Source organism: Rhincodon typus, chromosome 9, assembly GCF_021869965.1.
Source record: "Rhincodon typus isolate 14 chromosome 9, sRhiTyp1.1, whole genome shotgun sequence".
Classification (NCBI taxonomy): Eukaryota; Metazoa; Chordata; class Chondrichthyes; order Orectolobiformes; family Rhincodontidae; genus Rhincodon; species Rhincodon typus.
The window spans coordinates 52,883,956-52,910,379 of record NC_063340.1 but is presented as its reverse complement, the minus strand read 5'-3'; the positions used below and the strand labels follow the sequence as shown (position 1 = coordinate 52,910,379).

Sequence of the window (26,424 nt, the reverse complement as noted above, 5' to 3'; positions counted from 1 at the left end):
CTTGAAGCCAGGCCATCTGGTCCAGAGGTAAAGGTAAAACCACTGCACCACAGGAGCCCTTTTTAAATAAGCCATTCCATTTCTGGATATTCTTAATCACCCTGTTCAGGCATATGTCTAAGGCAAGTGGAACTTGAACCTGGATCTTCTGGCCTATTACTCTGAAATTTTTGTCTGTAAGTCTTAGTTCAACTTTTATGCATCGAGAATAGCTTTATTTGCAATCCCATAATCTGTAGCAGCCTCCTTGGAAAACAAAGCATAAACTTTCCTTGTTACCCTGCTTTCCATGACAAGTGTCCAGTTTTCTTTTGGCCACCTCTTCTGTTTACCTAACTTCTCAAAACAAATTAAAAATCATTTAAGTCCCTTTTGTCAGACTTTCTGAGATCTTGCATAAATTTATATAGCTCCCTGCTACGTTTTTAGTTGCCCTCACATCCTGCCCATTGGGGAATGTTCTTGAGCTTAAGACATTCTTTTCTCCCTTCTAAGCAGGTATTCCCTTCCTACTATCACTGATTCAATTTTAACCCCACTGCGAAGCCTCTTCTAAGGATGCCTAGCCTGAAGAAGTTACCCTCCTCCCTCCGGACAAACCTCAGGGGATCTCTCTCCCACTGCAACACTCTCTTCTATCCGCCTCCCCCTCTCTTTCCCTATTTATTTCAGAACCCCCTTCCCCTCCCCCATTTCTGATGAAGGGTCTAAGCCCGAAACGTCAGCCGTCCTGCTCCTATGATGCTGCTTGGCCTGCTGTGTTCATGCAGCTCTGCACCTTGTTGTCTCGGATTCTCCAGCATCTGCAGTTCCTACTATCACTGATTCCCTTTCTCTTTCCCACCTTGCTTCTTTTTCCTTTCTCTTTGGAATTCCAATTCCAGCCTTTTATGAACTTTTTATTTCCTTTTCATTTCTCTGAATTTCTGCTTTTTTCAAGTTCAGTGTTTTTAAATTTTATTTTTCACTTTCCAGTTCGAGCTGCTTAATGATCAACTGGATTCTGACTATTTTGATTGACTCAATAACTGGATTGTCTTGTCCATGGCCAATTTCAAATGCTATGCCAATACCCCAGTGTTTGCTTTCTTTATTCCTTTTTAATTCTAACTTCAACTTGTCTGCTAATGCTAATGGATTAGTTTCGGTTATTTTTCATAAATCACTCCAGGATAAGTCTTCCATCTCGACAGAATCACAGAAGCATTCTGGTGCAGAAGGACGTTGTTCAGCCCATGTTTCTGCACCAGCTCTCCAAAGGAGCATCCTCACTTACTATTTTGTCTTTTCATACTCTTGCACGTTGGATGATTATTTAATGTGGCCTGTCCAAAGTCCTGTACAGTTCCTGCGTAACCTCTCAGCTTTTGTAAACTATACAAAATAGACAAGTACCTCCCCCCCACCCACAAGATCCTTCTGTTTCTCTGAGCTTCCCAGTGTCCTGCCATCCATTGAGTATTCCTTGTTACTTCTTCCAAAGTGCATCAACTCCCACTTAAATTCCGTGTGCCAGTTATCTGCCCATTTGACATCTGACCAATCTGCCTACAAGCTCCTGTAACTTAAGACCTTCTTCCTCATTTTCAATCACCCAGCTAACCCTCATGTTATGTACAAAGTTATCACCTCTTTCCTTACCCTCACCCCCAATTCCCATTGCCATTATTCTCTTCTATATCATTTACACTTACCACAGTCAGGAATACTGTACACTGGGCACTAGTCACACAATTAGCCTACTACCACCACTCTCAATGTCCTACCACAAAAAGCTAAATTTGGATCCAACTTGCTAAATGCACTGGATCTTGTATGTGTTTACTTTCTTTTTTCAGTCTCCTATGTGGGACTTTCTCAAAGGCTTTGCTGAAATTGATTTGTCCACTTTTAAGTCCACCAAGACCTCCAATATTACCCCATTCCTTTATGTAAATCAGTTCAAGAGCCTCACAGCCCCTCTTCCAGGGGGACTGTATCAACATCCTCCTTCTGAATGAAGAGATTGTGAAGTACTTATTTACAACTCTACCAGTGCCATCTGGCTTGATGTATGGTTGTCCCCTTGATCCCTAATGGGTCCTACTCTTTCCCTGATTGTTCTCCCGCTCCTATTTGCTTTCTTAAGTCCCCCTGTACTTTGTATACTCCACCAGGACCTCTGTTGATTGGTCCATTTGTATCCATTTAAAAGCCTCTCTTTTCCTTCTTATCCAGTCCTGAATATTCCTAGACGTCCTGGGTTCTCTGGTCTTGTTGCTCCTAAGGGGAACACGTTGGGCCTGTACTCTTCTCAATTCATTTTTGAACATGCCCTATTATTCTGCTGTAGATTTACCCACAATTTCCTGCCCCCAGTCATCCTTTCATTGAGCTCTTTTTAAAGAAAGATAAAGTCAGGTCTCTCCACAGAATTTGAAATAAGTCTTTATTTTCTAAATCCTTCAAATCGCCAGTCCTACAAAAAAATTGTTAAACACAAGGCCTTCATAACAGTTGGCATATGTCTGGAAACTGATTCCATGGTTTTAAATTAGCGATGGAAATCATGAGGAGAATCTGTGGATTCAATCCTTAGTTGTATGGACATCAAAAAGACGACCCTGTGGCGGAACTATAATACATTTGATGCAGTGGTTTAAAACAGAGTGATGAGTGTCCAAATAATGCAGAGGTGGATTGTAGTAGCAATAGGTTAAGGATAATGGTGCGGTTGTCTCCACCATTCCACCAATGGTGATCATGTCTTTAGTTGCCAAGAACCTAAACCTGGGAACCTTCTGGCTCTCTATCTTAGTTATCTGCTTTTTTAAAACCTATCCCTTTAATTAAGCTTTTAGTCTGTGTGAAATTCTGATTTTATACAGCATTTGAGAAACATTTAACAATTATAGGTGCTTTGTTATTGCCTTTGTTGAAGACAGATGGAAGGTCAACAAGAGTCAGCGAGCCATGCCTCTTCTTATGCAAGATAGCTTGTGACTGACAGTTGCAGTTTTAATGTGTGGGATAGGTTAAAAGACTGATTAAGTGTTCTTCCAAATCAAAATAACATATTTTCAATACTAAATCAGCTGTGTTCACAGATTTTGAGTGATTTTTACTCATCTCTCACTGCTTATGTCAGTGTATGACTTGATTTGTGCTGTCTCTTTTCACCAAATAAGATTTTCTGTTTATGTGGCATGGCTGCACATTCTAATTTTAATGATCCTTTTGAATAGTTTTTTTTTAAATTTTTTATTTGAAGTTTTTCCCTCTAATCAGGAGAGTTTACTTTATATAACCAGCAATTGAAACTATTTAGTATCTTGTGCGTGTAGACACATTAAAGTGCATAGTGTCAGCATTCTGGTAATGGATTTGCTAATGATGTCTTCTGCGTAAAAGCTGTTGACTAACATCATGTTGTGATATTTTACAACTGTTGGTGGCTGGAGAATGATTATGATTTCCTTCTTTTCAAACTGCCTTTTGACATTTCTGCAGTCATCGTTCCAATGTCTGTTGATGGGCTATCATAGACATTAAGTCTCTCCTGAAGAGAGATTTTATGTGGTTTGACCAATTTAAATTCAATCTATCAAATGGAATGTTCCTAACAATAGCATCAGAATTTGATACAGTTACAGTAATGCAAGATATTAATGATATGATTTTTGTCATTGCATGTCTTGTACATAGTTGTTATTTGGTGGAAACACTATCAATGGTAATGAACATGTTTTCAGATATTTTATTCATGAACAAAGTTTGGTTTGAAAATTAATTTCATGTCATTATAAACGCATGGACATATATCAGTGGTGACTATATGATTATCAGATTTTGTAGCTAAAGGCAAACTGATACTGCCAGTTATTCATTACTCTTATTCTTGGCTGTAAACTGTCCATGGGTTTAATTTTTAACTGGAACTCTGGTTAGAAAGCTGTTTTGACACAGTACCCTCTACAGGAGATTTGGTGCCAGTGCAAACAATGTACTGAACCAATCAGATTAATGGCTCCTTACAGAGGCACACATTCAAAACTGGGCAATGTAAACTCAAATAGTTAATTCATTGCCAGGTTATGTGCAGAAAGAGACAGAAAGAAAAGGATGATGAGAGGGAAATAAAAGATACGAAGACTTGAAGCTTATTTCAACTCATTTTTACAATTCTCCAGCAATAATTGAAATGTGAAGGAATGAGGCTAGAAATAAGTTAATTTTCCATGCCACTGAGTTTGCTTGGCAGAAATTCAGACTCCATTATCCTGCTAATATTTATTCACTGGAATGACCATGTCCCAACTTGTTCTGGCGAGTTTAATTGTTAAGTATTGAATCTTCACACTCTGTTTCAGTGTCAAGTCTCTCAGTGAGGTACTAGTGTAAAAAAGCTTCTGGAGAAGCAGGGAAAGTCAAGACTGCTGATGCGGGAGTCAGAGATAACAACACAGTGTGGAGCTGGAGGGACACAGCAGGCCAGGCAGCATCAGAGGAACACCTGCCTGTTGTGTTCCTCCAGCTCCACACTGTATTATCACTGATTCCGGCATCAGCAGTTCTTACTATCATAGAATTGCTACAGTGTGGAAACAGGCCCTTCGGCCCAACAAGTCCACACCGACCCACAGAGCATCCCACCCACACCCATTCCCCTATAAACCCACCTAATCTACACATCCCTACAATTTAGCATGGCCAATTCACCTAGCCTGCACATCTTTGGACTGTGGGAGGAAACCAGAGAACTTGGAGGAAACCCACGTAAACACTGGGAGAATGTGCAAACTCCACACCCAAGGGTGGAATCGAACCCAGGTCCCTGGAGCTGTGAGGCAGCAGTGCTAACCACTGAGCCACCGTCTAGCCACAATCTGTCTCAAAGTCAAGACAGTGACTTTTTCACTGGTTTCTGCATTTAACAATGCTTAGGTAAATGAGAGAAGTTCCTGTCCAATTTACACTTGAATTATAATAACGAGTGCTAATAGCCTCACTAATATTTTTACCATGAAATCTGGGCCGTTACCTTTTCTTCTTTCAAACTTTTATTTAAGTGAATGGAATCTACTTGCTTTTTTCTCATAGCTGTTACAGACCAATTAAACTTAAAGAATATATAATCTTTGCATGACTATATCCTGTGGGAAAATGTTTTGCTTTGGCTTTTTTAGAAGTGTAATTAGTATTTTTATCAACTGCAATCAGGTTTCTCAATACTTTCAGCATTGACCAATTTATCGCGTTGGTACACTCACTGTGTGGGGCTTGTTTCTGATTTGGAAATGCCTAAATTCAATCTTTTGTTGTGCTGAGTAACCTGATAAGTGCCTGGTTGAAGTACATTTTAATCCAGTGTCATTTATTAAGGAAAGGCTGGATCACTCGTGGCTGCCATATGTTGGAAAGTGCAGGCACGGATATCAGGGTTGATCAGGCTGTGATGCCCTTGGAGACAGGCTCCAGCTATTCGATTTTATGGAGGAATACTAGCTATTAGGTGTTGCAGCAGATAGGGAGTAGGCTGGAGGTGGACTGAGAGGGTGGGCTTGCTGGGATCTTCGAATTCTGTACAGATGTGAGTAAACAACTGGAATTTTTCAAGAATAGGGCTTGGATCCCATGCTCAATGCAAAGAATGAACTTGCATCTGTTTTTGTGCCTTATGGCCTCAGGACATCCCAGAGCATTCTGTGCATATGAAATTACTCTCTGGAATGTATCACAGTTTTGTAGGCAAATGCAGCAATCAGTTTGCATGCACCACAAGCGATGAAGGGATGAGTGATGACTGAATTAAGACCACGAAAATAAATTAAGTATGATAGCCAGGACATAGGAAGGTTTCCCAACTCTTTTTTTCCAGACTGTGTTTTTGGGTGTTTTTACATCCATCTGAGCAGGCAGGAAGGATTTTTGTTTAATATGTGTTCTGAAAGATGCAAATCCTGACTTTGCAGCATTTCTGCATTAATGGACTGAAGAGTCCATCTGATCATTTGCTTTAAAATGATGAAAGATTCACGAATTTGTCATGGAGAAAATACCAGCTTAGCACAGTTTCTAGAGAAGCAGCACAACTTGACAGCAACTTCCTCAGTTCTTTGTTTCTGTCAACCTTAAACTAGCATTAACACATAAAACATTTCTGGTGAAGTTGGTATTTTTGTGACAAAAGCACTTCTTTCAACAATATACTTTCTTCCCATGTCATCCTATACCCACTATCCATTCTACACCTGTCTGGATTTAGGCTAATGATCAACAACTTCAGAGCAGCATGGGACATGGAACAGTAACTGAGGTGAAGTAGCCTTGACACTAGGGATCAATACCCTGAGCCCAGTGAGCGGCCAGGGTCAGTGGCCAAGCCCAGAGAGTAGCAAGGGTCAGTACCAAAGCCCAGTGAATAGCAAGCAGTGAAAACCAGTAATTAGGGCTAGAGAGTGAAAAAAGTTGATGACCAGTACTCGAGCCCAGGCAGCAATGAGAGGCAAGTGCCAATACCTGCATTTAGACAGCAATGAGAGGGCCAGTAACTTTGACTAGAGTGTTGTCAAGATCTAGAGCCCAACAGGCTCTATGCTTCAGTGTCAGTGTGCCAAGTATGGTTCCTGTCCCATTGTGCTGTTGTAAATGTGATTTATCTGTTTTTTTCCCAGCAGTACAATTGTGCGCTACACCCCCCAATCTCTCAACCCTTGCCAATACAAGCACTTGGAAGGCCCGGATGATCTCAGCCGCAGTTGTTGCTACGATCATTCTGTGGTCAACCAACAGCGGTCAGGATTCAAATAGGTTTAGTGTCTGAAGACTTTGCTGTATGACAGAAAAGTTTTTTAAAAAAAGTAATGTTGGAATGCATCGTCACTGCACACTTCTCTATGCAGCATTGTAGCAGAATACTAAGAGAATATCAAACTGACCGATATGCTTTAGGATGGAATTTCCTGTGAGGAAGTATTGTGAAACCACACCTAGAATTATTTATTTTGCCAACTCAAGTTGGCTGCCAATTCTATTAGACACACCTGAAAGGAATATTCAACATAAACAATGATATGATCCTTCCCAAAATAAAAAAGAAAACTTCAGGCAATTCATGGAGTCAGATAATAATCATGAAACCATCCTGCTGTTTATGACTTTATAGTTTGAAGTATGTAATGAAATTAACGTTCAAAGATTACAACGATGTATTTTAGTCAATTTAACAATGTAGACTTAGTCACCTTATTTTAGTTAGGTTCACTCATCTTTTGTAATGGTTGACCGTGGTGACCAGGCACTCCATAAAGTCGACACACCATGGTATCCTTATGAAAGGTTAGAATTAGGAGATATTCAGCTATAAACTCTGTGATTCATTCACAGCGATTGCCAAGAGATAACATTTGTATCATGTAATTTCATCTACGTCAAGTACTATTTTCAGCCTGTAAACATTCTCGAGTTTCTCTACATGTTCCCAAAGGAGCTGCTGAAAGTTTTCTTCACCAATTGCTTATTTGTTGAAAAAACATTGATTCTTGCCTTGAGGCACTTAAATATTTAGCTGAGTATGCTATCCAGTGTCAGAATAATGGTCCTTTTTATGATGATTAAATTGTAGTAATCATTCTGTTTAGCTGTATTTCCCTTGTCTAATTCCATCGTGTGGCATTTGAACTATTTGCTCCAGGCCTGTTTTCTTCAGGCAGGGGAGAAAGTGACCAGACTAGACCCTTGTGATGGTGTGTACAGCTCTGTTATAGATATTATTAGCTGGGTGTATTTATTGTAGAAATTGATTGATAAGGTCTCCACTAAGAAATGACAAAGCACACGTAGAGTTCTCTTTACGGTGAAATTGTTGGGTTGGTCACTTGTAGAATCCTAAGTTAATGCCACTGTGGCTATGGGTTTGCTTAACTTCGCTTCAACTGTGAAGTTATTAGTGATTTTTCTGTTAGTTCTGAGCATTTGTATCATGTCAGCATATATATTTTCTACCTGTGTATAAAGGCAACTCCAGTACAGAGGTCCCTCAGTTTGAAGTGTATTCTGATAGTACTTTTTTTTTGTTTTAGAGTGCTTTTCAAATTTGGGAACTTGTCCTAACAAATGCCTCCATATTCATGTCAGCATAGTTACTGTGCATTTTTGGTCTGTTTTCATTTAAACGCTTGCCGCTTCCACACTTATTATTTCTCCCAACCCCTTGCTCCTTTCCCTCTTAACCCCACTTTCTTTTCTTTTCCTTCCTCCCAATTCCCTTTCACTTGCTTCCTTTTTTTTATCTGCCTTGCTGCTTCTCACTTGCCACTTCTCTTCTTCCAAATGCCTCATTTCCTGCTGCTTGTTTCTCCCTACTCCTGGCCTCCCCTTGCTGCTTTCCCACTCACCATAGAGGATAGACCACTGGTGAGTCTAAACAGAAGAGGCATTTGTCTTAGCACCATGGTTTCCTGAATTTTAGCAATAAGTGCAGTTTGCGTGACGTGTAAGGCGTAATTAGTGAGGACGTGTTACGATCTCCTACAAAAGATAGCTGCTTCCTGTGAAGGTTTGTGTAAAATTCCCCAGCTTCAACCAAAAGACTCTGACATCCACAGGTTGTGTGTTGAGCTAATGCAAATTCAACATTAACTCTTTTAAAACCATTTTCTTATATGGCAACTTAAGTAGAAAGGCACCTTTTCAGGTGAGTCAGAAGCTTTTATTTTGGCTGAGTCAGATTCAAAGACAGCAACTAGGTTTTAAAGCATAAAAAGTACAGGTCAGCATGGTAACCCTTTCTCCTTGTATGTCTTCATTTGGGGAATATGATTTTTCTTCAGCACATTTTCATTTAGTACCCTGCTATTTAGAAATACATTAGGTGTGCTAAACAAGGGACAATTGAACACAATCCTGTCCTCCTTTAGTGTTAAAAGTACCTGCTGAAAGAGTAAGAAAAATTTGTTAACCAAAAATCTTGGTATCCAGCAAAGAATACTGGTTATACAAAATCAAAAACTATTTGTGCGTTAAAAAGCATGAGCATTGTCATAACTTCCATTCTGAACTTGGCATAATGTGTGAAGAGGAACTTTCTTTATATCTTCATAAAGTAATTGGAACAATGAATAACATCTGTCATGTCTGTGATGAAGACACTGGCTACAATGATCCCATCATCAGACCAAAGAGGATAGTGTGGATATAATGAATAATTCCTGGTGCAAAAGTGAAAATCAGAAGAGGAGGGAAGTCAAGAATAACCATTGAAAACAATTGTATAAGTGATTTGGCAAGTAGCCATCTTCAAAACTTTTGATCTCTGCTTATTTGGGGGTATGACAAATTTGCTGTGGTGTTTTATCGAAAGCAGCATACATTCCCTTGAGGGAAAAATTACCACAGGGATTCTGTAATTTTAACATGGACATTGATAAGATGAAAAAAACATTTTCTTCTTCATTGTAACTTGTAACAACTGACAATAGAGCTCGACTGTTCCTTTTCAAAATAAAATCAATACACTTACCAACATATGGCTATCTGCATTGTTTTTAATTCTGTGTCAAAAAATAAAATTTCTGCATTTTCAACCATGTGATCTTGAAATGATTAAAGTTAAAATAAGATGACTATTGTTCCCTTCCTTTCCCTTGATTCAGAACTGGATAGGTGAGACAGAAAGCAGATCGTTTCATATAATTTATTTAAGACCAGAGAAGTTTTTTTTCTATATTGGAACTAATTTACCACATATACACATACTAAAGTCAGGTTTCTGGCACCAAATTTTTCACCAAAATGTAGGGGATGGATTTATAGAATCCCTACAGTGTGGAAACAGGCCATTCAGCCCACCAAGTCCACACCACCCCTTCGAAAAGCATCCCACCCAGACACATTCCCCTAACCTTTCTGTGTAACCTGGCATTTCCCATGTCTAATCCACACCCCTAGATACTACGGGCAATTTAGCATGGCCAATCCACCTAACCACCACATCTTTGGACTGTGGGGGGAAACCGGAGCTACCGGCGGAAACCCACGCAGACATGGGGAGAATGTGCCAACTCCACACAGACAGTCACCCAAGGGGGGAGCACTATTTTCAAGGGGTTGACATCTACCTTCTCCCACCATCTTGTTACCTGACCATTTATGGCGGTACATGAGCTGACCCCAAAGTAGTCAGTTGGAGATTTTGTTTTCACCAACACTGTCCCCAAAACTAGCTTTGCACCAGGGTCAGTTTGACTAGATTTGTTAGAAAATTTGGTCTTCTTGACCAAAAATCAGTTATCAACAATCTGGACAAAGCAGAGGACTCTCACCAAGTTCTGTTTTACTGTGCTTAATTAGTTGACAATACATTCTTCCGTATTTGAATACTTGATGGAATATTTTCTTTTCTTTAGTTTGAAAAAGCTAACTTCAAGAAGTCAACATAGGAGCTGCGTGTCATTAGCTTTGCAGTAGGCAGTTTATAAAGTATCGTTTTATCCAAAACTCTGTTCTAACTCTATGAAAATTCATTTCACTCTGAATGTAATTGTCTAATAGTGAGCTATAGCACAACTGAGAGGTATCTATTAGTTCACAGTAGACTAGGTTTGATTATGAAAACTGCCACATCTCACCTGTGCTTATGATGAAGGCTTGCAATGTAAAAAAGGTTATTTGTGCAAACCTTCAAAAATAATGGGCAGGAAAAGACCAACTGGTGTATCAAACCAGGATACATGATGGTAAAGTTCTTTTTAATCTCTCCAGATGATGTAACTCCTGGAAAAGGCAAAGCAAAAGAAAAGCTCAGGATCAAGAAAAGTCATCTTATGCACTTATAATTTTCCTCTATTTTAGAGGTGATTTTCTTTTTCCTTCCCACAATGAGTAGATCGTTTCAATGATGTGTTTTATTATGTTTCACAGGCAGTGTGTCGATATATCTTTTTAAGAGACATACTGCACTATAACATGTGATCTGAGGGTGTGAAAATCTCCTGTTCCATCATACTCTGAGATCACTTGAAGCGTGACACTGTAGTGGAAGAATACTGCAATGTTTTAACTTATTAATTTAGTGTTAGCACCTTGCAACCTGAGAAACACAATATTTGTACATACTAGTATTGTAATAAGTATACTTTTTTTTATTCATTCACGAGATGATGGCATCACTGACTAGGCCAGCATTTATTGCCTATCTCTAACTGTTAAGAGTCAGCCACATTATTGTGGGTCCAGAGTCATGTGTAGGCCAGACCAGGTAAAGATAGCAGTTTCCTTCCCTAAAGGACATGAATGAACAAGATAGGTATTTCCAACAATTGACAATGGATTCATAGTCATTATTAGACCCTCAATTCCAGATTCATTATTAAATTCAAATTCTACCATCTGCTATGGTGGAATTCAAACCTGGTCCTTAGAACATTACCAGGGTCTCTGGATTGTCAGTCCAGCAATAATACCATGAGGCCGTCACCTCCCCTTGCATTCCTTATAGACTGTACTGTTTTACAACTACTGATGTTAGCCTAAATGGTCTGTATTTCCTTGTTTTCCCCCTCCTCTTTTGGTTAAGTAGTCCGTTTTCATTTACCACCGTCCAATCTACTGGGACAATTTTGGAATCCATGGAATTTTGGAATACGACAATCTATGCTGTCTCCATGGCTATTTCTTTTGGTACCCTGGGATGTAGATGATCAGAACCTGGGGATTTATCAATTTTAATCAATCAGTTCTGAGGAAGGATCACCAGATCTGAAAGGTTAACTTTGATTTTTCTTCACAGATGCTGCCAGACCTGCTGAGCTTTTCCAGTGACTTCTGTTTTTGTTCCTGATTTACAGCATCCACAGTTCTTTCGGTTTTTCTTAATTTCTTAAGCCTGGATTCTCAGTCCTCCTGTTGGCTAGAATGTGTCACTTCACTAAAACTTCCTCAGGATTTTGTCTCTAATCTTTAAGCCTGAAAGGTCAATTGCAAAGGTGGCTAAACAATTGATAAAATTGGATGTTTTGCTGTATCCCCTCATGAGAGAGAGAGAGATACCCAGAGCCTGCCTTATTTTAAACCTTTGGAAAATTTGCAAAGTTTGTAATCTCATGACTAGCTGGGTCTGCTTTTTATTTTGTTTTGGTGGATAAGCTGGCTAGTGTCTACATTTCTGTTACTCCCCAAACTATATTATTTAAATATTTCTCACTGTGATGAATTAACAACTTATTTGCAATGTTTTTAGTCAGATGTTTTTCAGTTGTTTAGAAAATAGCGTCATTGTTTATTAAAGGGTAAAGAAAACTCCAGGAGTAGTTGTTTTTCATTTTAATTTAAAATCAGATTTTTAAAACTAAATGACCTTTTTATATTGAGAGTAAATCTCTGTGTGTCTCAATTTCATTTTGTGTCAAAGTAATGATGATGAGTTGGATTTTTATTGTAGAAGTTGGTAGCGGGAGTCAAGAAATTTGCCAGCCTAATGCTCCTGCCTTGGGAGCAGGATTTTTGTTCCAGGAATTCAAGTCATAGTTAGAGTTGGGCCCAGTCCACAAGAAAGTACCCATGCACTTCGGAACAAAGGTCCACCTTGGCATTCTAGGATTTTGTCCCAATTGTAATATGACAAACATACAACAGCCATTTAGCCCTTGCACCCTCCCCACAGGATCCCCTTGCCAACTCATTAAAGCCACAGTGTTTATTGAGGCATAGCTGAGAGGCCAGACCTCGAATAGTCCGTTAAAATAGCTGTACCCAAGGGAAAATATTGCTTCATTGACAATTTCTGTTAATTCCACAATATTTACAAAAGAGAGACCTGTTGAAAACTAGTAGATTTTCTATTAAGACTTTAAAGGTCCAAATGATTGAGATGTTGAGAGGAATGTAGGAGAAGCAGTTTTTTCCTTAGAGAAAGAAATAAAAAAAACTGACTGATTTGAAATTTCCCATACATGTGGTTGATTTGATTAGGTTTATTGTTTCGGTAAACTGCTGAATGGACGTGGAAGTGCAATTGCTTGACATGGAGGATGTGGATGGACTACAATTCTTGGGTGGAGATATAAAGAGGTCATAAGTAAGACCTTTTGAGAACATCCGTTCCAAATGGTTCGCTCATCCATGACATCTGAGGTGTACTAAACTACAACTCTTTAAAAAGCTGGCCCTGTTGTATGTGGCTTATAAAGAGTTTGCCTTTAAGGACTCTGGGTATACAATGTTGAACTTCTTCCTAGCAGTTAGTCTGATTTGGGTTTACAAATTGCTCATACATAAATCACTGGTTAGCTGTAATATTTGCTTCAGAACTTGTAATGTGTTTTCCTGTTTTAAATAAATTTAACCCACAGAGTTAATCCCTAATGAATGGCTGATTTATTAGACCATTTGCATTAACATAACATCATGAACAGTGGTGGGAACCATTGTGCTGATTAGGCCTATTTTGATTGAAAAGTCAGAAAGTAAGTTAATTTGCAAGTGAAGTACTTGGTTGACGGTCTTAAATTTGCTAAACTACATGGAACAATGTTCGATATTCCTTGCAGACAGTGCTGAAAACACAGCTTACTGGTAAGCCGATAATTCCCTATTGAGAGACCAGACAAATTCACTTGAAAAAGGCAACTGATAAGGTTTTGTGCTAGATTGATAATAAGCAAAGAAAAATTAAAAACGCATTATCAGAATGCCCATAAAATTCTGTTCTTTAAATTGGGACACAGCACACCTCCTAACGGATTCGGTATGTTTAAATAGCCTTCACAGCTATGTTTTTTTAGATTTAGGTGTGCCCAATACAGAAAAACAAGCCACTAAGATTTTCTTAGCAATTAGATACAAGGGTCTACACAGACTTAATATGTCAAGATTAAAGAGCTGAAAGATCTCAAAAATTAGAAGATTGATTGAGAGTCAGATTAAACTTTTATTTTCATTGACTGGAATTCGTATCATTTTGACAGAAGTTTACAGAATATGTAGATCACTTTATTCACATGCACAGAAAGAGACATTGTTATCTTTCAGTTTCAGCAAGTGAACAGAATTGTTGAGTTGGTAATTGTATCCACACCCATGGAAGCTCTACAATAGGATTTTCTAAATAAAACAAAGACTTGTGGCATGGAAGAGCTACTGAAGAATGGATGCAAGTATAAAGTAATCCTTGCAGACTGACTAAACTTGGAGATCCTATGTACAAATTCAGCAGTTGATTTAATCATTAGAGCACCCAAATTTAATAAGACAAATGGAACTTGCGGCCTTCTGCATGCACTAAGGAAATGCCAGCTTTCAAACAATTTTATGTATGGCATTGGCCAAGGTAATGCACTAGAGCAAAAGTTGATAGAGCTGCAAACATCTGTGTGCTGACCCAAACAACAGGCACGCAATGAGTATCTTCAAACTACAGTAAAGATAATCTAGTATCCAGGGTTTGAGGGATGATTTGCTGGTTGTAGATGTTGGTGTGTTCGCCGAGCTGCTATCAAACCTCCCAGCTCGGCGCAAACACCAACATCTCTAATCTAGTATCCCACTCGAGAGGTATACATGACGTGATCAACATAGTGCATCTGATGTGCACAATGACAGAAAGAGTTGTAGACACATTTTTCACACTGTTAATTTTATGGAAAGCATCAATGCCACATTAAATTGCTTGGAAAACATCAAATTATATCCTTGGAAAATTATTGACTGTTGGTGACTAAAATTGACACTGGCAAATGGCAATGCATCAGTCCTGCAAATTCTAAAATGCATGAACCCAAAGATATGAGAAGCAACATTGAAAGTAATAGAGAAATCTGTGAATGTAAAATGATGGAGCCACTTAACAAGAAGGACTGTAAAGTTAGACACTTTCTTTTTCTTCATTTTTCTGCCTTTATATTCTATGTTTTGGTTTATTTTCCTGTGTTTGAAGATGGCACCAGAGAGTGGCAACACTACGACACTTTTCACTGTAACATGATACATGTGACAATAAATAAATAACATAAGTTTCACAATACAAAACGTTACCAATTCTGTGTGCAGGATCAATAGTGCTGAAGTGCATATATAACCAATTTCTTTGGATGTCGTAGATGTTCTACAATATCAATATTGTTGGGATCAGCAATCACCTCTTTGCGTTAATTGCAGTGACCTAATCCTAGCTACAGTTTGAGTCAGGATGATCTGGAGCATGATTTGGAGCAACTTGCCTGTGAAACAAGTCCAGTTCAGCAGAAGCAACTACAGCAACATAAGCTTGTGCTCAAAGCAATTCTCAAAGTGCCAGACCTGCAAAAACATGTGGATATGCACAACGCACAAAAGAAGGGTCCAGACCCGAAACGTGAGCTTTCCTGCTCCTCTGATGCTGCTTTGCCTGCTGTGTTCATCTGACTCTACACCTTGTTAACACAAAAAAGTCATTTATTTCAGAAAGAAATGCCAGTAACGTTGATCATTGGGGGGGAATAAAATCTCTTAACAGAACGTGAAGGAAACCAAACAAGCACTGGAGCAGCAAGTGGAAGAGGTTCAGACTTCTAGAATGTCAAAGCAGAAAGAAAAGTTGGAGAGACTAACAGTTATTAAGGCCACTTCCAAAGGACAAAATATACTAGTCCACCAGAAAGCTAAAGTAGTGGTAGAATTTGAAGAATCCAAGCTTTAAAACCAGAAACTTCACATTGAGCTGGAAGCTCTTAAAGGTCAAAATAGTTAAATGCCAAGAAGATTTACCTCCCACTTGAGAAACAAGAATGGTCAGTGGCTAATCTGGATCCAAAATTGGCTGTGGTGCATCAGGATAAACAAATTCTAGAACAGCAACTGCACTCCATTGGTTTGAGGGGTGGAGGGATGAGAGGAGAGAGGAACTTGATAACAGTGTGATCATCATACAATCTGGAACATAAGAGCCAATCACCAACATTGTGTAGAGAGTCATAGGCTCTCTTATCATAAAAAGCTAGGAATGTCCTTTTGGAAAGGAAGAGGATGCTCTGTGTGTACCATTCCTTTTCCTTTTAAAAGTGTTTACCTTTAAGGACATCACGTGCTGTGTGTATGCAATATTGTAACTCTTCCTGAAGGTCTGCTTTGAGTTTGCAAGCTCTTAGAAATTAGTTGATTTATCTCAGTGTCTGGTGCATAACTGTATTGTGTTTTGCTGTTTTAACAAAACTAACTCAGGGAGTTAATTAATCCCTGATAAGTGATTATTAGATTATTATCATTAACATGATAGATCCCTGCAATTTCCATGAATTTGGAGCTAGCAGATGTCTTCTCTGCACTGGAGCTACTCAGATCAGGAGTGCACCAGGCAAGCACAACTCATTCCAACCCCCACCTTCATCCCACCTTGAATCCCAGATTTTGGTCCGGGTCACCATTTATGGATCAATGGAGGCTCTCAAATTCTGCAAAATTTCCACCGATATCTTTCATGGGAGAGTAAGCTTTAATCTTTTTTAAAAATGGGTTTTGAAACTGCAACTGAAATTGGCAACTGTTTGTTTCAGTATATTTTCGCATTTCATCTTGTCTCCTCTGCCTTCTAGCTTCATCTGTCTTGCAGTAAATTAATCCCAATGACCTAAAGATGTATGATTGCTGATGTACCTTCCAGCACCTGAATCAGGGAGCAGCTTTTTGTTTCAAATCTTGTCTGTCTCTAGAAGTTTACTTGAAGGGTTAATTTTAAACTGCGACTGAATAGGTTAAGTGTCACTGAAACACATAGAGAGAAGCATTGGGTGATTATCACGACAAAGCCAGCACCACAATGTCAATGGCACTGGATCAATCTTCATACCAGATGTGACATTTCCTGGGGTTCTCCTTCCTCTCCTGCCCCTCAAGCTATGTGTAATCAATTGTATGTGTCCCTGTCCCTAATGGAAAGGCATGCCTATGGTTATTCGTGGGCTATGGTTAATAATTTACCTAATCCTAAATATCAAAATGTTTAAAATGTTTTACTATACCTTTGCAAACCACATAATGTCATACAACATATACAAGTCACAACATGTAGCTAATTCAGCTTCTCTTGAGATATAAACAACTTGTCTAAAATGTTACTGTTTGACTACTTGCTCGTTTTGTTATGAGGGGCAGAGATTACACAGGTTCTTGCAGTGTAGACAACCTAAATTCCCATGTTCCTGTCCACGTTAATGTATTAAACAGCCTGTCATTTTCCAATCTGTCATTGTTTTAAGAAATGTTATTTCAAATACTCTTTGAAATAATGCCAGAAACATCTTTTGTTACAATGCTGAAGTAAATGGGATGTTTTAAATGTGATTTGTTCCATTTGAAAACATTTAAACCTAAAGAACTTTGGGGAAGGTAGGATTGTTTGTGGGTGTTTACAGATGTGTAAGTTGTTACTATAGTGATTCTGTCTATGTTACATCCTCTACAGTGCTGACACAATGTCTTGGCAATTTCAAAATATAGCTGTTACACAATTGTTCTATATGTAGATTGACAACTAATGAATTACCAGCTTTTTGTATTAAAATTTTGCTAGAAGCTCCTCCTGATTCACTTTTAAACTCATTTTCTTTCCTGGGTTTTTCCAATGCCAACTCATTCTGGAAACTCACCCAAATGCTCGTTGATTGTAATCTTAAACAAGGAGCTTCAAAATGGCAAGCTGGAGTTCAAGCTTCAAAGCCATTTTAACTGGTATTAGGATGTATTGTATGTTGACAGCAAAGCTTTAATCAGCAGAGAGCGGGAAAGAAGGGAAGTAACAGACAAGGGAAGTGGTACAAATACACTGTTTGGAAGTAATGGAAACAGAGAATGAGAAAGAGGCAGCGCATTGGAGAGGTACCACAGAGGTACGCAGAGTAATACAGAAAAAGGAGAACAATTGAGGAAACAGCCAGAAGGGAAGAAAAAAAGTGGGGATGGTTACAGTTTTAGAATAATAAAGTGCTATTTGTGTTGACACTTTTTAAAAAATAAACAAAATTAAGGTAACACCCTATCTGTCATTCATTGGTAACCAAGCCAAACAGATCTTGCCTGTGAATATAATTAAAAACTAGTGTCCTTTTACAGTGTGTACTAAGGGGGTACAGAAGTATCACAGAAAACCCTGACGTTGTTCTTCCTCAATATTTATACAAGCAGATTTTCCTGCACAAGTTTATTGGTAGTTACTGGACAGCACAAAAACACTGTTTCCCCTTTCCACAAGTCAGAAGCATCTGAACAAATGTAATTTCAAAACTTATTTTGTTCCAACTAACTTTGCATGAGAAATTGAACTTGAAGCCTTTCAAGTCTATCTGTCACAGCATGTGGTCAAATGAGACATTTATTCTAAGTTATTCTTTAATTGATACCACAAAGTGAAACAGCTACTGATTTACAGATGGCAAATTCTACTCTTTACATTGGAATGCACATTTGGCGAATTAAGCTGGTTGAAGTCAAATGTTGCAAAGTTGGTAAAGAACTTGTGGATTGCAAAGCAGGATGTCTGAATTTGTTTGTCAAATGTTAGGGGGAAGAGTGCGTGGTCCCTTCAAAAGGTGTGTCTTTTTAGGCTTGGAGAAAAGTCTGGAGACAGCAGCAGATGCACAGTGCTCCTGAAATTGAAACATTGTAACACAAGGCTATACTGTTAGCAGACAAAGCAGTATTTTTACCAAGACAACAGGTTTTTGAATTTGGCCAATTAATTTAAACCAGGCTTCAGATACCAAAGCCCAGGTAAATTTAAATCTGATGGTTTTGACAACCTCGGACCAATCATATTGTAAGAAATTAACAAGTCATCAAGGGTACAAAAGAAGAGGGCATTTGAAAATCTGGGTAAGAGCAAACTGCCATCTGTTAAGAGAATAGCTCTCAACAGCCATCAGCTCTAAAGAAAGAGAAAAACACTTGCTCTCACAGAAATCTCTCAGATCTTAGAGTAAGCACCCTCTAAATAAAAGTACTACGGCATTCTCAGCTAATATTACTGACACAAGAATTCAACGGAGAAGGACATTCCTGAATGGAAAACAGCAGAGAAGGCAAAGCAGTGGGCAGCACGGTGGCTCAGTGCTTAGACCTGCTGCCTCACAGCACCAGGGATCCGGGTTCGATCCCACTCTCGGGTATCTGTCTGTGTGGAGTTGGCACATTCTCCCCGTGTCTGCATGGGTTTGCTCCGGGTGCTCCAGTTTCCTCCCACGGTCCAAAGATGTGCAGGGTAGATGGATTGGCCATGCTAAATTTTCTGTAGTGTCCAGGGATATTTAGGTTAGGTGGGTTAGACATGGGGAAATGCAGGGGTAGAGTAATGAGTCAGGGTGGGATGCTGTTTGGAGGGGCGGTGTGGACTTGTTGGGCCGAATGGCCTGTTTCCACACTTAAGGGATTCTATGAATATTCTGGAAGACTTATCCTGGCTGTAATTTCGAGAGACTAAGTTGTAAGTTTTTGTTTCTTATTACTTTTGTTTATATAAGTGGGAAATATCTATTGGAACAGCATACCATTAGAATTTTGTTTTATTCAGGAGTTTAGCAGATAAGGGGGAATTGTTTAGTTTGTTAGTAGTTCTGTTAATTTGTTTACTGTTAGAGTTAGCTATATAAAATTGTTACTTGTTGATTGTAGAGTGACTGTCAGGAATTCATTTTATTTCACCTGTCCGTTATAACAGATCGGGAGGTGAGGGACAGGTAAACCACTTTTCACATTTCTTTTAACAGTTTACGAGGTGAGGTGAGCTTTATAGTGTTTTCAGTTTCAGTTATGAGAGAGGTGTCAACCACTGCTTCATAACACATAGGTAAGACCTTAAGAAATAGGAATAGAAATGGAAGTAAGCCATTTGGTCCTCCAAGCCTGCTCCGCCATTCACTTAGATCATGGCTGATCTGACGTTCCTCATGTTCGCTTTCTTGTCCTTTCTCTGTTACACTCAATTCCCCTACTGATCAAGAAACAATCTATCCCAGCCTTATATATACACGAGAACTCTGCCTCCATAACTCTCTGTGGCAAGAAGTTCCAAAGTCTCTCCATCTTCCTCATCTCAGTCTTAAATTGGTGGCCTTTTATTTTGAGACAATGACCTCTGGTCCTAGACTGTCCCACGAGCGAAAACGTCCTTTCAGTAATTACCCTGCGCAACATCGAGGGCTGAAGGGCCTGTACTGCGCTGTAATGTTCTGTGTTCTATGTTCTATGTTCTATGTTCTAAGCCCCTTAAGAATCCAATATGTTTCAATGAGATCACCTCTAATTCTTCTAAACTCCAGTGACCAGCATGCCAACCTGTTTAGCCTTTGCTCATAAGACGATCCCTGCACACCAGGGATTATCCTCGTGAACTGCCTCCAATGAAATGATATCCTTCCTTAAATAAGGGGACCAAAACTGCTCACACTACTCCAGATGTGGTCTCACCACCACCTTGTACAGTTGCAGTAAAACATCCTTACTCTTTTATACTCCAACTCCTTAAAATAATCATGAGCCTTCCTGAATACCTGCTGCACTTGTGTACTAACTTTCTGTGTTTCATTGTAGAAGTATCCCAAGTCCCTTTGTGCTGCAGATTTCTGCAGTTTTTCTCCATTTAAATAATACTGTTCTTTTGTTCTCCCTTCCAAAATGAACAAAAGTTCACATTTTTGCACCGTGCTGCATTTACGAAATTTTTGCCCAGTTATTTAGCTCTCAGTAATATGAATGTTTTAGGTCTGGAATATTATAAATTTCAAAAGATGGTTGATGGGTGCAGGACATTCAGTGCCTTTAGCCTGTTCCACCATTCTAGGTCATGGTTAATCACCTACCTTAATGCTAAAGTCCAAAGATGTGCAGGTTAAGTGGATTGGCTATGCTAAATTGCCTGTAGCATTTAGGGAGAAAAATGCAGAGATAGATTGGAGGGTGGGTCTGGATGGGATGTTTTTCGGAGAGTCAGTGTGGCATGCTTCCATACTGTAGGGATTCTATGATTTAATTTTGCTGTGCTCTTCCTGTGTCCGTTGATGTCACCAGTAACTAGAAATCTATCAATCTGTCTTGAGCCTACTTGATGACTAAACTTCCACAGCACATTCTCTGTTAGAGAATTCCAAAGATTCATTACTTCAGAGTGAAGAAATTTCTCCTAATCTCAATCCTAAATGGCATGCCCCTGGTTCTAGATGCCACGCCCCCCCGCCAGTCAGCAAACAAAAGTATCCTTTTTGCATCTACCTTGTAGATCCCTCTAAAAATGTTGTATGCTTCCATAAGCTCGCCTCTCATTTTTCTGAACTACAGAGGATACTGAAGGGGAATGTGGTTCTGCTGTCCAGAATTGAGGGAGCTGGGTAGAAGTGAACAAACAGGACTTAAAAAGTAATAATCTCCAGATGACTCCCAGTGTCTCAAGAATAAAACGGATGAATACTTGGTTGAGAAGACAGTGGTGGAGGAGGGAGGGATACAAATCCCGGAGACACTGGGATTGACTCTGAGAGATTGCACCTGTACAGGCCAGATAGGGTACACCTAAACAGAGCCAGGACTGAGTTATTTGTGCGATGTCTTGCTAGTGCTGTTGTGGACGGTTTAAACTAAATCAGCAGGAGAGCGGAAACCAGGACAGTAAATCAGAGAGGAATATCAAGGAACACAAAATACAAAGAGAAAGTTTGCATTAGAATTGAAAATAGTAATTAGGTAGTTGGAGCTGGACTAAGGGAGAAATTGAAACATTTGAAACCACTGATACAGTGCATGTGTGAGAGCGCACGGAGTATACCAAATAAAATTGAGTTACAAGCATGAAAGAGAAGGACTGATTATTACATTCCTGGATGCAAAGTCTTCAGGAAAGATAAGAAAAGGAGGAAGGTTACTATATTGGTTGTAGTGCTGAATGTCTGGAGGGTTCAAGGACAGAATCAATTTTAGAACTGGAATGAAATGGCAACGAAGCAGTGACAAAGTGGTTGATGAGGATAATGCTTTAGATTTGGTTTACATCAATTTTCTCATGGCGCTTATACAATGATGCACAACAGACCTGAGATCAAAGTAAGAGATCGTGGAATAATAGAGATAGTAGCGATGTGGACGCAAAATTGGCTGAGTGATAGGAAATGGAGAATAGTGGTTAATGGATATTTTTCAGGCTGGAGGAAGGTTTGTAGTGGAGATTTCCAGGGGTTGCTACTGGAATCTTTGCTGCTCCTGATGCATATTGATGATCTAGACATTGGTGTATAGGAAAGCATTTCAAAGTTTACAGAACTTACAAAACTTGGAAGCTGGTATAGAACTTCACCAACTTGTTGATGCCCTTTTGAAGTGGTCAGAGACGTGGCAGATGTTTTGCAGAGAAGTGTGAAGTGATCCATTTTGGTAGAAAAAATATGTAGAGATCTTCTACAATGGAGGGTCCAACTCAAAAGGGCGTGATGAAGCAGGAAGACTTGGGTGTACATGTGCATAAGTCACAAAAGAGGAGCAGGAGATAGCCAATAAAACATACAATACCCTAGACTTCATTAGTAGGTGTATGGAGTACAACAGCAAGAAGGTGATGATGCCGAACTTGTATAAAACAGTGGTTAGGTCTCAGCTGCAGTATTGTACACTGTTCTGAGTGCAGGAAGGTTGTGACCACATTGGAGAACGTGCAGGAAAGCTTCTCGAAATGAGAAACTTCAGTTAGTTTGATATATGGGAAAGGTTGGGGCTGTTTCCCATTGGAGAGGGGAAGGCTGAGAGAAGATTTTATAGAAGCCTTCAAAACAATGAGGGGTCTGAACAGAGAGTAAATGGAGGAAAATGTTCTTGCTCATGAAAGAATTGAGAGTGAAGCGGCACAGATTTCAAGTAATTTGCAAAGGAAGCAAATGAGATGTGAGAAAACCTTCGCACAAGTGGTTTGGGTTTGCCTTAATGGAAGCAGCTCAATGAGGCATACAGACATTAATGATAATTGGAATAAATATAATATACATGGTTACGGGGAAAAGGCAGCAGAATGGCATTAAGCCATAATGCCCATTCGGAGAGCCAGTGCAGACATGGTGGGCCGACTGGCCTCCTTCAACACCATAATGATTTTGATTGCATTTGCTAAGCACTAATTGGCTGTCATGTTTCCTACATGACAGTGCAAAAACTTCAAAAGGTATTTCATTCGCTGTAAAGCATGTGGAGAGGTCTGGTTGTCATGAAGAGTGCTGTGTGAATGAAACTGTTCTGTCTTAAGGTTTCAGACCAAGAGTATTAAAGATAAAGTGGTGGATGGTATAAATGAATTGCTGAAAGCATAGAAACCAGGAATAAATTGTTGTCTTTTCAGTTTGCACATTGCATTTTGCAGTGTGCCTAAGGAAATTTATGTTCGACCATACCCTGCCCTGTAAATCTATGTTTCATATGTTAGCCTTCATCCATCACACGTTAGATGTCACACATGCAAATGATTATAATAAATCATTAGCAAAACCCAGAGATATATAAGCAGTTTCCTTTCATTAACTTTAGCTCATTTGGGTCATCAACCTGAATGTGCCATTATAGGATTGGCTTTAAGTGAATTATGTTGAAAAACATTTGTATCTTGAGTTTGAATATTCAAATCCGGCTACAGAACCCTGGTCTATCAATGTTGTCACAGGAAATCAGCTATTACACAAATATTTTTGATACAGGCATTGAAATTTCTAAATGTGCCAAAGATGTGACAAACCAGGTGGAAGGATGTGGATGAAACTGTGAAGACATGAAGGAATGGGCAGTTAAATTGAATAAAGAATAATTGTAATCATGTATTTTGGGAAAAGGAAATGATTGTACCATTGATTGGAAATTCTCATTAGAATGGAAGGACAGAAAAATGTTCAGTACATAAGCCTTTTTAGAAATAGGATTACAGGTGGAGAAAATCATGATAAAGGAAAACAAGAAGCTATAAAAGCAAGATCCAAGCAATAACTTCACCCTTCATCAGAACTGGAGCCTAGAAGATAAATGAGCAGTTGAGTTCTTTATAAAAAGGAAATTTAAAAATAAATATGGCATGTGTAAACTGATATTTATAAGTATATGTAAGTAGCAAATTGTATAGAAAAATGTTAAGTAGATGTTCAGAACTATTTAGTAAATATTTTTGTAAATATTTAGGTAGAAGGTAAAATAAAGCTATTAAATATTACACGAACAGAAATTGCTGGAAAAACCCAGCAAGTCTGCCAGCGTCTCTGGATTGAAAGCAGAGTAAACATTTTCAGGTCCAGTGACCCTTCTTCGGAATTGAAGGGATCTGCTGAGCTTTTCCAGCAATTTCTGTTTTTGCTTCAGATCTCCAGCATTCACAGTTTGTTGGTTTTCTTTTCTATTAAATATTACCTTTTAGAGAGTGCTGGTTCGTTGTCACTGAGAAATTGGACATTTGCAGGGGTAAGTTAGATAATAATATTTGTGTAATGTGGAAATAGGCAACGTTGAGAGAAGCAGTTGAACTATGGAGAAGTTAATAGTAATGAGTTGGGTAAGTGTTTGTGGTGATTGAAGCTTCAAAGTAAGCGATGTAGTATTGAAATGTCAGCAGGAAATGATGGGCTGTAGAGAATTTTGAGTTAGCAACTTCTCTGCAAAATACGAGGATGAGGTACAAGTGTGGAAGATGGAGCTTCGGCCATTAGGATGAAGAGAATGGTGAACAAATAGGTCACAAGAAAAGTTAAAAGTCATTTACAGGTTTAATAGCTAACTTAGGCAAGTTTAAGATGACTTCAGATGTTAACTCTGGCTCAGTTGGCAGCAGTCTTGCTGATGAGTCAGAAGGTTATGGGTTCAAGTCCGCACTCGGGCAGAATTTGATGTCCTCCCTTTGGGTAATTTTGGTGGTGGGTGGGTTAGATCTTGCCAGCTTCCTACCTCTACCCCAAATACGTCTGTGGTGGAGAGATTTGTGGTTGGTGTTCCTGCTGCCAACTGAGGCCTTAAAGTGAGCATTAATTGCCCACTTAATGCCCATATTCCATGGCTGCTGGTACTTATCTAGCAATGGGTTAGTGAATTTCCCTGAGGGAAGCCTAAGAAGCAAACCCTGTTGGATTCGCATTAGCACCTAATAGTCAATACCACCTGACATTGGGTCCTGTCTCTTGTAAACCCTTATCTTTTGATTTCCCTCTCCTGCCAGTCACTAACCTGTGACCTGGGTCCCTCTGTGACTATAACCTTGGATGGGTGTCTCACTGGCAGAGATCACCACGTCCCAAGTGCTGCTGTATAGCAACAAAGAATTAGCCCCTGTCAGTGAATGGAACATTAGCCTTGATTCCAGGCAAGGCCTCCTGCTGCCCAGTTAAGTGTCGGAATGCCATTTTCTGTGAGGGCATTAAGTGCCAACGTGGGGCTTTAGCCAGTACTCCAGCTGGCTTGCAAGATTTGCTTACATGAAATTCCACCCTCGGAATTGAGCACAAATATCAAGTTGACACTCCAGTGAAGTACTGAAGGATTGCTGCATTCCTGGATGTCTTATCCTTCTAATGTTAACCCTAACCTGAGGCCCACTGTTCTCTCAAGTAGATGTAATAGATCCAAAGTCACCATTTTTAAGGAGGGTAGAGTTGTTACCTGTAGTGGTTTGGCCAATATTTATCCTCCAATCAACGTCACAAAAAAACATGCAAGCTGATTATTATCACATTTCTGTTTACAGAAATTTGCTGTGTCCATATTGGCAACTGTGTTATCTACATTACAATGGTGACTATGCTTGAAAAGTACTTAATTGAATGTAAAACATTTTGGAACATCCTGAAGTTGTCACAAGTGCTACCCAAATGCAAGTCTGGCTTTTAGATTTTTTTTCCCCAAGTGAAATTTTCTTTTCAAAAGTTAGGAATAGGATGAAATCCAGCAAAAGATCGTGCTCTAAAATAAGGGAGAACAACAAAACACAAAGGTTTGGATTAGTTCTCTGTACTCGAGCCAAATGTGAATCTGCACCACTGGTCTAACCCCAGGCCGCCAACAGGCCATTTTCTTGTTGAGGCATGACTGGGGCCAGCAGAATGACGCGTCGTGCTCGCTGCAAATCAGCCTTATTAAGAGCTCAGTTGAGGCCAGCTAGAATTTTCCAGTCGGCTTCCAAGTTCCTCATTGGCAGAGACCAGATGAGGTGTCTGAACTCCATCAGGCCAGCGTTCCAGGCAAGCTTAAAACTAAACTAAAGGCAATGAGGAGCAGCCCATTCTGACCTCCCATGCCTGGCTGTTCAATTTGTTTTTCGGTTAAAATTTTAAACAAATTGGAGAGAGGTGCTAGAGATAGTAGGAACTGCAGATGCTGGAGAATCTGAGATAATAAGGTGTAGAGCTGGATGAACACAGCAGGCCAAGCAGCATCATAGGAGCAGGAAGGCTGACGTTTCGGGCCTAGATGAAGGGTCTAGGC

General features: G+C 39.4%; 1 protein-coding gene across 1 annotated transcript in view; it reads left to right on the top strand.

Moving 5' to 3' along the window:
- Positions 1-26,424, top strand: part of LOC109927539 (protein tyrosine phosphatase non-receptor type 14) — a 241,753-nt gene that overhangs the window by 95,743 nt on the left and 119,586 nt on the right. The window lies entirely within an intron of this gene.